Source organism: Lutra lutra, chromosome X (genome assembly GCF_902655055.1).
Source record: "Lutra lutra chromosome X, mLutLut1.2, whole genome shotgun sequence".
NCBI lineage: Eukaryota > Metazoa > Chordata > Mammalia > Carnivora > Mustelidae > Lutra > Lutra lutra.
Window position 1 is genome coordinate 61,469,777 of NC_062296.1, and position 12,107 is coordinate 61,481,883.

At 38.5% G+C, this 12,107-nt stretch overlaps 1 pseudogene; it reads right to left on the reverse strand.

Annotated features, from left to right (window-relative positions):
* Positions 1-1,860: 1,860 nt before the first annotated feature.
* LOC125091507 (60S ribosomal protein L28-like) lies at positions 1,861-2,306 on the reverse strand (annotated as a pseudogene).
* Between the last annotated feature and the right edge of the window lie 9,801 nt (positions 2,307-12,107).

The window sequence follows — 12,107 nt, forward strand, 5'->3', positions numbered from 1 at the left end:
TTCCAGGTGTCATCTTCTGTTGATTTCTCTTTTAAATTTTCCATTGTAGTCTGAGAACATACTTTGTATGATTTCTGTTTTTTTTTTAATTTGTTATGGTATATCTTACGGTGCAAAATGTGATCTATATTGGGGGATGTTCCTTGCAAGCTTGACAAGAATGTATATCCCGATGATGTTGAAGAGAGTATTCTATTAATGTTAGTTAGATCTAATTGTTTGCTACGGCTGTTTGAGTCACCTATAAGCTATTGGTCTCCTATTTCCTTGACCTATCAAGTAGTAACAGAGGTGTTGAAGTCTCCAACTATAAAACTGGATTTGTCTATTTCTCCTGTCACTTTGATCAGTTTTGGCCTCCTGCATTTTGGTGCTCTGTTACTGGGTTCATACATATTTAAGATTGTTATGTCTTTTGGAGAATTGACTCCTTTGTTATTATGTCTTCTTCTTTTTATGCTTGACAAATTTCCTTGCGCTGAAGTCTACTTTGTCTCAAATTAACATAGCTACTCCAGCATTCTTTGATTAGTGTTAGCATAGTGTATTTTTTCTCCTTATCTTTAAAGTACCACAGTCTGAATATTTAAACTAGACTCCTTGTGCAGTTCTGCCCTTCCAAGAAAAGTCAGTGCTTTTTGGTGTGCTTACTTTATTTCTTGTAAGGGCTAGAGTGATGACTTCCAAGCTTTTTATATGTCAGAGCTGAAACCAGAAGTCTTACTAATCTTTTTAAAAATTAACATCTTCGGGGCACCTGAGTGGCTCAGCGGGTTAAGCCTCTGCCTTCGGCTCAGGTCATGGTCTCAGGGTCCTGGGATCGAGCCCCGCGTTGGGCTCTCTGCTCAGCGGGGAGCCTGCTTCCCTTCCTCTCTCTCTCTGCCTGCCTCTCCGCCTACTTGTGATCTCTCTCTGTCAAATAAATAAATAAAATCTTAAAAAAAAATTAACATCTTCTTGGGGCACCTGGGTGGCTCAGTCAGTTAGGCATCTGACTCTTGATTTCAGCTCAGGTCATGATCTTGGAGTCTTGAGATTGAACACCAAGTTGGGCTCTGTGCTCAGCATGGAGTCTCCTTGTCCTTCTTTCCCTGCTCTTCCCCTGCTCTTTCCTTATCTCTTTTAAAGAAATAAATAAATCTTTAAAAAAATCAATATCTTCTTGCTATTTTCTTTCTCTCCAACCTGTATAAAAATCCTTCCCTTTTTTTTCTCACAACCTCTTTCAGAGGGCTTCCTCAGCAGAACTGTTTGACCTCTGGAAATACTGTTTTGTTCTTTATACCACAGCTATTTGACTCTTAAAGTTCACAGAAGGCTGTACCACCTCACTCTCTACCCAGAAATTTACTAGTTCTCATACCAGGTCCCAACAATGATGTCAGCATCACTCATGCCTTTGTGAAACATTCATATATACTTTCTTGTAGAGATTCCATTGTTTTCTTTTCTTTCAGTTTCCTTTGGAAGAGCTCCAGAATATCAGTCAAGTTGTATGACTCCCAACTAAGAACCTAATTTAAATTCCTTCTCATGGGATCCTGAAGGGCATAAAAAGTAAGGGTCAAGAAATTGGGGTAGGTGAGCATCCAGTTTCAATGTTTCTAACAGTCACGATATGATTGTTTACATAGATTACCGTAGATGACAGGTAATAGTATAGATTTTCACATAACAAGAGGTATGGTGAGAGACACTCCAGAGTTGGGCAGGTGGGGATTGGGCAACATCTCAATAACACAGCTTAAAAAAATATCTTTCTGCTCTGTCAAACCTAGTGTGTTGGGGTTTTGTGTCTTTGTTTCAAGATGGCTGCCCCATCTGCATCTTTCTCTCTCTCTCTCTTTCTCTCTTTCTTTTTCAGGTGGTTGACATCTTTATTGCTTTGGAGGTGAGCGGCAGGTGTTCAGGAGCTCTTGGTATGGCAGGCCACTTCTTCTTTACCATCACAGGCTTCTGACTGCACAAGAAGGCTCTCGTGCGAATGGCAGGCATGTGCAGATCTGGGTCGTACTTGTTCTTATAGATCATGTGCCTGATGCTGCTGAGGGTGGCCTGGGCATTCTGGTTCCATAAGGAGAAGGTGGTCGGTTATTGCTGGTGGGATGTTGGCTTCATGTTACCACTACACCTTTCCCCTTAGCCCCACACTCCATGCCCACAGTCTAGTGGTGAATCAGCCCATGTAGTGGAAGGAGTTGTGAGCTTTTAGGTTATTGGTGTCGGTAATGAATGTCTCCTTGTTCCTCTTCATCAGGAAGCTGGAGCACTTCCTCAGGGACCATCCATTGCAGGTGGGTGGACATGGTGGCTGCTCTTCTCACTATGGCAGACAGAGATGGAAAGTGCATCTATCATGGAAGAGGAAAGAAAAAGAAGTGCCCCTATATTAAGCTCTTTGTTTATAACCAGTTATATCACATGGACATCCCTTGTGGAAGAGAGACAGGAAGTGAGTGTAGCCTTTCTAGGAAGTGTGCTATGTAGAAGGAGTTGAGGATGAGTGTGAAGTAATGCATGGTGGAGCCTCTGTCAGCTGGCTGACCCAAGTTCCAGAAACAATATACTATGTCATTTGATCCTTATCACAACTCTCTGTCATAGAAACTGGACGGTTGGAAGTCTGATGTGGATTGAGGGGCAAGTGTTCAGACTTCAATATCATTATTTTTTCTTCTTCTTGTCTTTCCAGACCTATTTCACAATTCTACCCCTCCATGAAACTGGGCCACTCCAGTCTCTTTTCACGAAGAAACTCTTATTTTCTAGGCTAGTATTTTAAATAACACTATATTGTAAGTTTTGATATCTACTCAAAGAGACTCTTTTTTCTGTTGATAACTTATTCATGCAGTTCCTGGTGATGTTAATGATAATCATTGTGTATATTCAAGAAGAGAATACAATTTACCCTAAAAATAACTTTGAAAAGTATCTCTGACTCAATCCTTCAGAAATCCTACACTGAAGAAATTCAATTGTACCCCTTATTTCTTATTTTGCTCTTTCTGTCATCAAAAATAAATATTGACAAGGGTAAGTACTTTGACATGAAGAAAAGAGATGAAATCTTTTAGACAAAAAAGCAAAGGATGAAATAGTCAGTTTACTGGAAATATAAATGGAAAGCCAAGGTTGTCTGGGTGAGTCAGTTGGTTAAGCATCCAACTCTTAATTTTGGCTCAGGGTGTGATTTCAAGGTCTTGAGATCAAGCCCCTTGTGGGGCTCCGTGCTCAACATGGAGTCTGCTTGTCCATCTCCCTCTGCTTCTCTGCCCACTCATTTACTCTCTCTCAAATAAATAAATAAATAAATAAAATCTTGCAAATGGAAAGTGAGCATATGAAAATGTTCAACTTAGAGATAATAAAAGAAATGCAAATTACTACTGGGTATTTACCCCAAAGATACAGATGTAGTGAAAAGAAGGGCCATCTGTACCCCAATGTTTATAGCGGCAATGGCCACAGTCGCCAAATGTGGAAAGAACCAAGATGCCCTTCAATGGATGAATGGATAAGGAAGATGTGGTCCATATACACTATGGAGTATTATACCTCCATCAGAAAGGATGAATACCCAACTTTTGTATCAACATGATTGGGACTGAAAGAGATTATGCTGAGTGAAATAAGTCAAGCAGAGAGAGTCAATTATCATATGGTTTCACTTATTTGTGGAGCATAAGGAATAACCTGGAGGACATGGGGGTATGGAGAGGAGAAGGGAGTTGAGGGAAATTCGAAGGGGAGATGAACCATGAGAGACTATGGACTCTGAAAAACAATCTGAGGGTTTTGAAGGGTCGGGGGGTGGGAGGTTGGGGGAGCCAGGTGGTGGGTATTATGGAGGGCACGTATTGCATGGAGCACTGGGTGTGGTGCATAAACAATGAATTCTGTTACACTGAAAAGAAATAAAAAAAAAATGAACAAAATTTTTAAAAAATTTAAAAAAGAAATGCAAATTAAACAATGAAATAGTTTCATCTATAAATTTGCAAATTATAAAATATTAACACCCAGCTTTAACTAAAGATGAATGAATTAAGTTGCCTCATATATGCCTGATATAAATTAGTATAAGTTGACACAAGTTTACTGGAGGGCAATATGGAAATCTGGGTTAAGATACTTAAAAATATTCACAGTGCATGAGCCATCAATTTCACTTCTTAAAAATGGATCTGCAGGAAATTAAGATGAATGTCCACTGGGATATAGCCAAAGTGTAATATTTTTAGTGTTACTGATGGCAAAATGTTTTAGTATGTATGCGTGTGTGTATATAGAGGGAGACTAACACTGAACAGAAATTTGTTTAAACTTATTTATGTAAAAACTATTGTGGTGTATATATGGCATCAGATAGTTCCCACAGGAAACAGAGATGGTATACTTGAAATAGGATATTTCAAGAAAGATTTATTTATGTACAGGAACATAAGGCTAGTAACAGCCAAGACATTATTATTTTAACCTTGAGAGCATAAAAGAAAGGGGGAAGAATGTTGTGTAGAGTTAGTTGCTTTTTATTTAAAGAAGTAATTCTTTTTTTTTTTTAAGAGAGGGTGGGGGAAAAAGCAGAGGGAGAGGGAGAGAATCCCAAGCAGGCTTCACATCTAGTGTAGAGCCCTTTGTGGGGCTCAGTCTCACAACCCTGAGATCATGATCTGAGCAGAAATTGAGATTCAGACACTTAACCAGCTGAGCCACCCATAGGCCCCCAGAGTCAGTTGCTCAAAGCGAGTAGTGAGTGATGTTGGTTGAAGAAACTAGCCAGCTCCAAGCAACCCTTCAGGGAGAGAATCAAGGGAGTAAAAAAATCCCCTGTCTCAGGGCGCCTGGGTGGCTCAGTGAGTTAAACCCTCTGCCTTCGGCTCAGGTCATGATCTCGGGGTCCTGGGATCGAGCCCCACGTCAGGCTTTCTGCTCAGCGGGGAGCCTGCTTCCCCCTCTCTCTCTGCCAGCCTCTCTGTCTACCTGTGATCTCTGTCTGTCAAATAAATAAACAAAAACAAAATCTTTAAAAAAAAAAATCCCCTGTCTCACACCCCTCCCCTCCCTGCATTCTACCGCCAGGGCTCACCATTGGAGCCTTTGGCCAAACCCAATAGGAGCCCTTTGGTGTGGTCCATATAGGCCAGCCTATGATAATGAGAATCTTGTGGTTTGGGAGGGGGGTGAGAAATGAAAAAATGTCAAAAAATAGTGGAAAATGGATCTGGAGGGGGTGCCAAACAGAAGTTATCTCCGGTAGTCCATTCTTTTTGATTTGCAATATCCACTCATATTTCATTGGAATAAAATCCTCATATTCCTGACAGAGGAGTGTATGAAGTCCCATTAACTGTTGTATCATGCCAGGATGATAAAAATCCCTTGATGTTCTCACCTAACATCTAAAACGTGAGGTAAAGTCAGAGTTCACATAATACAGTGTAGTAAAAAAAGATTGGTTACATAAAATATAGCTGTGTTCGATTTCACTTGTGTAGAGGGTTATGTGGGCTAAGTTGATTATCATAGCTACCTTCTTCTGCCACACGTTACATGTACTCTTCTCCTTTGGTGGCATGTCACTGGATGTTAATATTTACTGGAGGGTATATTCAAACTTTTATCCCTGAAGGATTTGAGTCTTCTTTGATGTCTGGTTTTTAATTGCCATGATGCAATCTTTCATGGATCAGGACTATTGAATGTGGTCAACTAAAATGTGCCCTAGTGAATGCCCCGGGTTTCAAAATGGGTGGGTCCTGGGATCGAGCCCTGTATCTGCTCAGCGGGAGCCTGCTTCCCCCTCTCTCTCTGCCTGCATCTCTACCTACTTGTGATCACTCTCTCTGTCAAATAAATTTAAAAAAAAATGAGTTCTTGGAAAAAAAATGATTAAAAATAAGAAATTTGATTGAAAGACTGGAATATTCAGTCATGGAAATTTCCTAGAAATTGAGTCAAAAAATGAAATGATTTACAAAAAAGACAAAAAGTTGTTTACAAAATAAAAGCTAGAACAGGCAAATAAGGGCTTCTGAAAGTGATCACTTTCTTCTCAGAAAATTTTTTTCCCATGTTGCATAGGAAATTATGGAAGAAGATCCTCCAGAATTGAGTCTCCAAACTGCATGAGCCCCACAAGAACCCCACACAATGAATGAAAAAAAATGTCTATCTTAATGTATTTTATTTGGAACCTCAGGAGTCCAGAAATAGAGGATCCTAAATTATTACAGAAAAAAAAACCCAATTAGATCACCTATAAAGTACATGAAATAAAGATAACTTTTTTAAAAAAGATTTTATTTATTTATTTGTCAGAGAGATAGAGAGGGTATAGGCAGGCGGCGTGACAGGTAGAGGCAGGAGGAGAAGCAGGCTCCATGCAGAGCAAGGAGCCCGATGTGGGACTCGATCCCAGGATGCTGGGATCATGACCTGAGCCGAAGGTAGCCGCTTAATCGACTGAGCCACCCAGGCATCCCGAAATAAAGATAACTTTTAACTTCTCCACAGTATTAGAAGTTGGAGAACAGTGGAATCATACCTAAAACAGAGAAAACAAAAGCTATATGTATAAAAGATTTTTTTTTTTTTTTTTTAAGAAATAGAAATGCTAGCATCAGAATAAATTGCGAAAAGACCTCTGGGGAAGAGAGTAGAAAAGAGAGGGGATTGCTGTCAGTCTGTCTATCTATCTATGTTATAAGCCTAGTAGGTCTATTTAACTTTTTGAACTATGTGAAGTTCCAAATGAAAATTACTTTGGGGGGGGGTGGGATTATGGACACTGGGGAGGGTATGTGCTATGGTGAGTGCTGTGAAGTGTGTAAACCTGGTGATTCACAGACTTGTACCCCTGGGGATAAAAATATATTATATGTTTATAAAAAATAAAATTAATTATAAAAAAAAATCAGGTGTGTAGGCTGGATTGGGTAAAGTTAGAGATTACTGCTAGTTTATTCTTCTGTGAGTTTGTTAGCTGTCTTGCAATTGACCACAATATAGAATATTTCCTTCCATAGAGGCATGAAAATTGTAAGACCATTAGTATTAGGTATAATTCTCCTCTGAAACAGCAAAATGGAATTAAAATAAAAATATTCTCCATTTATTCATTACTGACTGAGTGCCAGGTATTTTACAAAATTAGTAAGTGATTATCACAATAACCCTGCATGTAAGTTGAGACATAGAAACAGACTCAGAATAGTTAGTGGCAGAGAAGGGCTTTGAAATCAATTAATTTTACTATAAGATTCAGAGTGCTGTCTCTGACATAACCTGCTACTTGACTCTAATATACAAACAGATTCTGAGCTGTTTAAGCTATTGCACATACGGGACAATGAAGAAAAGGTACTTTTAGTGGATACAGTTTCAGACTCCAAAATCTTCCACGTGACTCTAAATAATGATGATGGTAGTAGTAGTAGAAGTAGTAGTAGCAGTAGTAGTAAAACACTGTCCTAAGGCAAAATCTCGGCATTAGGTTGAAAATTTGCAGACTGTAAATAGTGGAGATATTCTTGTCTTCCCTCTTTTTTCCAGAGTATTAATCCTTGAGCAGATCATCTTTAGTGGGTACCTAACAGCACAGCAAAGGACATCTAAAAAATCCTAAAATAAATATAACTCCTTGTTTTGGAATCTTAGTTTTACTTAATGGAGAATAATAAAATACATTATTTGCTATTTAATCTAACAGGTCATGGAGTAGTTTGCATTTCCTCAGATTTTACAGATAAAAAAACCACAAGGTTTCCATGACACTTGGGACTTGTAGTTGGCTTCTTGAAGCTATAACGGATTGAATCCTTTAGGCTTTCCATTTCCTCTCCTATGACATTGTTGAAGGACTCTTCACTGGACAACTCAGATGCTCTGGTGGGTGTGTAAAGCCTGAGTGTAAGGCCAGCTATGCCCTGGTTCAAGGCTTGTCTCATGCTTATACTAGCTGTGTGAACCTGGACAAATTCCTTAACTCCTCTGAGATTCTGTTGTACAGTAGGGAGAATACTAACCATCTCACGGGGTTGGTGATGGATTACACAGCATAATAAATGGAATGTGCCAAGTGCGTAGAAAATATTCTGTACCTGTTAGACATTTCCTCTTCTCTCCCTACTTTCCATTTACGTTTCTCCATCAGTGTGCTGTTGAAATGCAGATTCACCTGGATGCCTGCTTTCGTCTCAGAGGAATCTCAAGTTGGAACAGTTAAACTCATTTTCTAGAACCACCATTTTAACTCATCCTCCGAAAAGAACTTTGTTCAATTTATACATTCTGAAAGTAATTTTTTGAAAAGCTTTTATACAAATCTCCTCTCTTCTTTATAACATATATGTCTCACATGAACGAAATTACCCTTATTTGAAAGACAAGGAAACCATGGCTTAGAGAAAGAAATGAGTGCCTTTCTCAAGGTTTCATAGTGAATATGGAGCCTGGGACTAAGATTCCTACAACAGAAACCTGGGAACCCTAGGTTTTGCATAAGGCCCACCAATTTCCTCCTTACTTTCTTCTTTCTATATTGTTCTCCTTATCATTTCCAGTACATTCTACCCCTGGTTTACACCTTCATCCCTGATTGGCCAAATCACAGGATTCCCATCACTGAGCTATGAAATAGCTCTTTCTCTGAATAGAGGAATTATCCTTTTCTTCCAATCAAACCCAACCTCTATCTACTAGTTTGTTCTCTGGTCTTGAGGCTCTGATAACACAATCACAAAATAGTTCAAATTTGAGCATTTCCAAAAATCTTAGTTATTCTTTCATACCACTGGTAAACTTACTACTATGCTAAGAATATTTAAAACCCATAGACAATATGCCAAATTATACTAAAGTCGATAATATTTTTCTTTCTCTACATATCTTAGCCTTCCTAACCTAGTTTGAGAATTCCACCCAAGTAGAAGTTTACTAGAGCTGCATCTTCCTTGTCTTTTCCTTCATACTCTTTGGAGCTGCTAAGGAATAAGGAAATGTCCCAAGGTTAGAAGGCAGGAAGGTAAAAGAAAAATAAATGTTCTAGTCAATTTACTGACTAGTCACTGAGTTCTTGCATAATTAAAAATTGGCTGTGTACTTTCCCTTTGAGGAACTATAATCATGTATTTCTTGGAGCAGAGGTTCTATTTGGAATTCCCTCATTAAATTGCATCTCTGAATTTGCTAATCTCATGGCTCATCAGCATATCTGGCATCCAGAAAGTTCTAGGTTCATTTTGAATTTAAGAAGGAAAAAACCAAAATAAAACCACTTCCCCTCCCCAAGCCCATATCTTCTCAATGGCTATGTAGTAAAGAGAATAGATTCTGAAGCAGTCCTTAGGACTCAGATAATAAAAAGGCCATTTCTGCTTTGAAGGCATTAAAGGTCAATCAAAGAGGGAATCTTACCATTTTTAATTTGTTCTTGCATATTGTCCCAGCCTATGCAGAGTGTCTAAATTTGCTGCAACTGTTGCATTACCTGGGCCATTGGATTGAAAACAGTAGAGCAACAGTCTGTTCCTTAAAGAGAATTAGATATTGGTTATCATCAGAAAATAAAAAGTACAGATCTATCCTCTGAGATTAGAATTTTACAAAACGTTCTAGTTATTGAACTATTTTAAAATTTAGCTGAATTTAGCATAATTTAGCATGACTTAATCTAGATCTTCAGAACAATATGCAGAAGAAATAACAAGCTCTCAAAAAACATTTAAAAATAAGACACTGTGCATAAAAGTCTGTAATTTCTCACAGAAGAGATGATTAGAAATCAGAATATTCCATTTAGTTTAATTGTTGATGCCCAGGGAACTATTTTGGGAATGGTAGGCCTGGAAGGGTTAAAAGTGAACTATTACGCTAAACACACCCCGCAGACAGGTTTTCTTCTCATCATATAATCATCTCTGTTCTCCTCAACTCCTGTTTTTTCTCTGAACATGCTGTTTGTTCCCATGACAGTCACTTTTGGTGCTTTAAATAAAGGAACAAATTAGATGCAATACATGGTTGAGAGTTTCCTGGGTGTTTGTTTTGTTGGGTTTTATTTTTCATTCATTTTGCAAACAACCTCGTTGTATCTAGTACTTGCACTAAGCACCACAGGGGACAAAAAATTGAATATGGCACTGACCTGTCCTGCAGAGACTCACAGTGACCCACTAGTTATCTTTTAAAAGTTATTGGTCACAATATTATTTTATCGTCAACACTGATAGCAGCATCAAATTAGTCACTCATAGTCTGGATCTTTTCCCCTTTCTGACTGTATTAGTAAAGCTATTGCACCATCAACATCTCCTTCCTTCCCTACAAATGATAGGCCTTTAAAAACTGCAGGAAAAAAAGCAAAGAAAAAAGTGTATGTAATTATTTCCTCCCATATGTGTTTTTTTTCTATCTGTATATTTAAATGTTAACATTGGAGTCATAAAATGAATAATCTTCATGATTCTTCTCTTCTGACTTCATTAATTCAGCAAATACTTCTGAGCACCTATTGCATGAGGGGTCCTGTCACCTGTCACTTTGCAATCAAAAGAATTGACTCTTATTCCCTTAAAAAGCAGAAGAGAATTATGTATAAAGAAAATTTCCCTCTGTTATTTTATGACTGTCACTGGATGTACTGGTTAAAGAACAGGATTGAATGTCATGTTTTCTTTTCTTAAAAAAAAATCTGGTAAAGTGAGGAAGGTATTTAAAAGTTATGTGAATAAGACATTACATTACTGGGGCACCTGGGTGGCTCAGTGGGTTAAGCCTCTGCCTTCAGCTCAGGTCCTGATTTCAGGGTCCTGGGATCGAGCCCCACATTAGGCTCTGTATTCAGCAGGGAGCCTGTTTCCCCCTCACTCTGCCTGTCTCTCTGCCTACTTGTGATCTCTCTCTGTCAAATAAATAAATAAAAATCTTAAAAAAAAGACATTACATTATTGATGTGAGTACACTGGTGCAACTATGTTGGAATATTTTTTTCTATATTTAATAAATCTAAACATACATAAATCTTATAAACCAGCAATTCAACTCCTATTTCTGTACCCAATAGAAATGCACACATATATTTACCAAAGGCCTATTTCAGGATTCTCATAGCACTGCTATTAAGAATAGCCAAGGGGCACCTGGGTGGCTCAGTTGGTTGAGCATCAGACTCTTGATTTCTGCTCAGGTCACGATCTCAGGGTTGTGAGATCGAATCCCAAGACAGGTTCTGTGTCAGGCATGGAGCTTGCTTGAGATTCTCTCCCTCTGCCCGTGTCCCTGCTTGGTGCTGTCTCTCTCTCTCTCTCTCAAATAAAAAAAAAAAAAAAAAAAAAAAAAGAATAGCCAAACAATAGAATCTACTTAGATGCCCATCAGCAGGGATATGAAAACATAGTTTTATTTATTTTATTTATTTGAGAGAGAGAGACAGAAAAGAGCATGAGTAGGGGTGGGGCAGAGGGAGAGAGAGAATCTCAGGAACACTCCCTGCTGAGCACGGAGCCCAACTCCTGGCTCATCTCAGGACCCTGAGATCATGACCTGAGCTGAAAGCAAGAGTCGGAGACTCAACTCATTGATGTACACATGTGCCCAAAAGGAAATAAATAACTGAATTGTGGTATATTCACATGATTGAATTGAATCTATGCAGTAATAAGAATTAAATATTTACAGCCTAATGCAATAGCATAGATCAAGAATTGCACACCCCCCAAAAAAAAAGGTACATGAAAGAAACCAGAATGCAAAATATATAACCATATCATTTATATAAAATCCCCAGGCAGACATAGCTGGTCTTATTACTAGAAGTCAACATAGTGGTTTCCCTTGGGTGGTGGGGTGACAGGAAGAGATCATGCGGTAGGGAGCTTCTGGTGTGCTGGTAAATTCCGTTTTTTGATCCTGGTGTGAATTACATGGGCAGATTAATTAAGGGAAATTCACTGAACCAGCGTGCTTTTCTATATGCAAATTATACTTCAATAAAAAGTTTAAAAGAAGACACTAAAATAATCTTGCAAACCAGTAGGCCATACTGAGATTTACTGGGTCACTTAATTTACCTTACTTTTTATTGTTACGTTTCTTTCCATTTACTG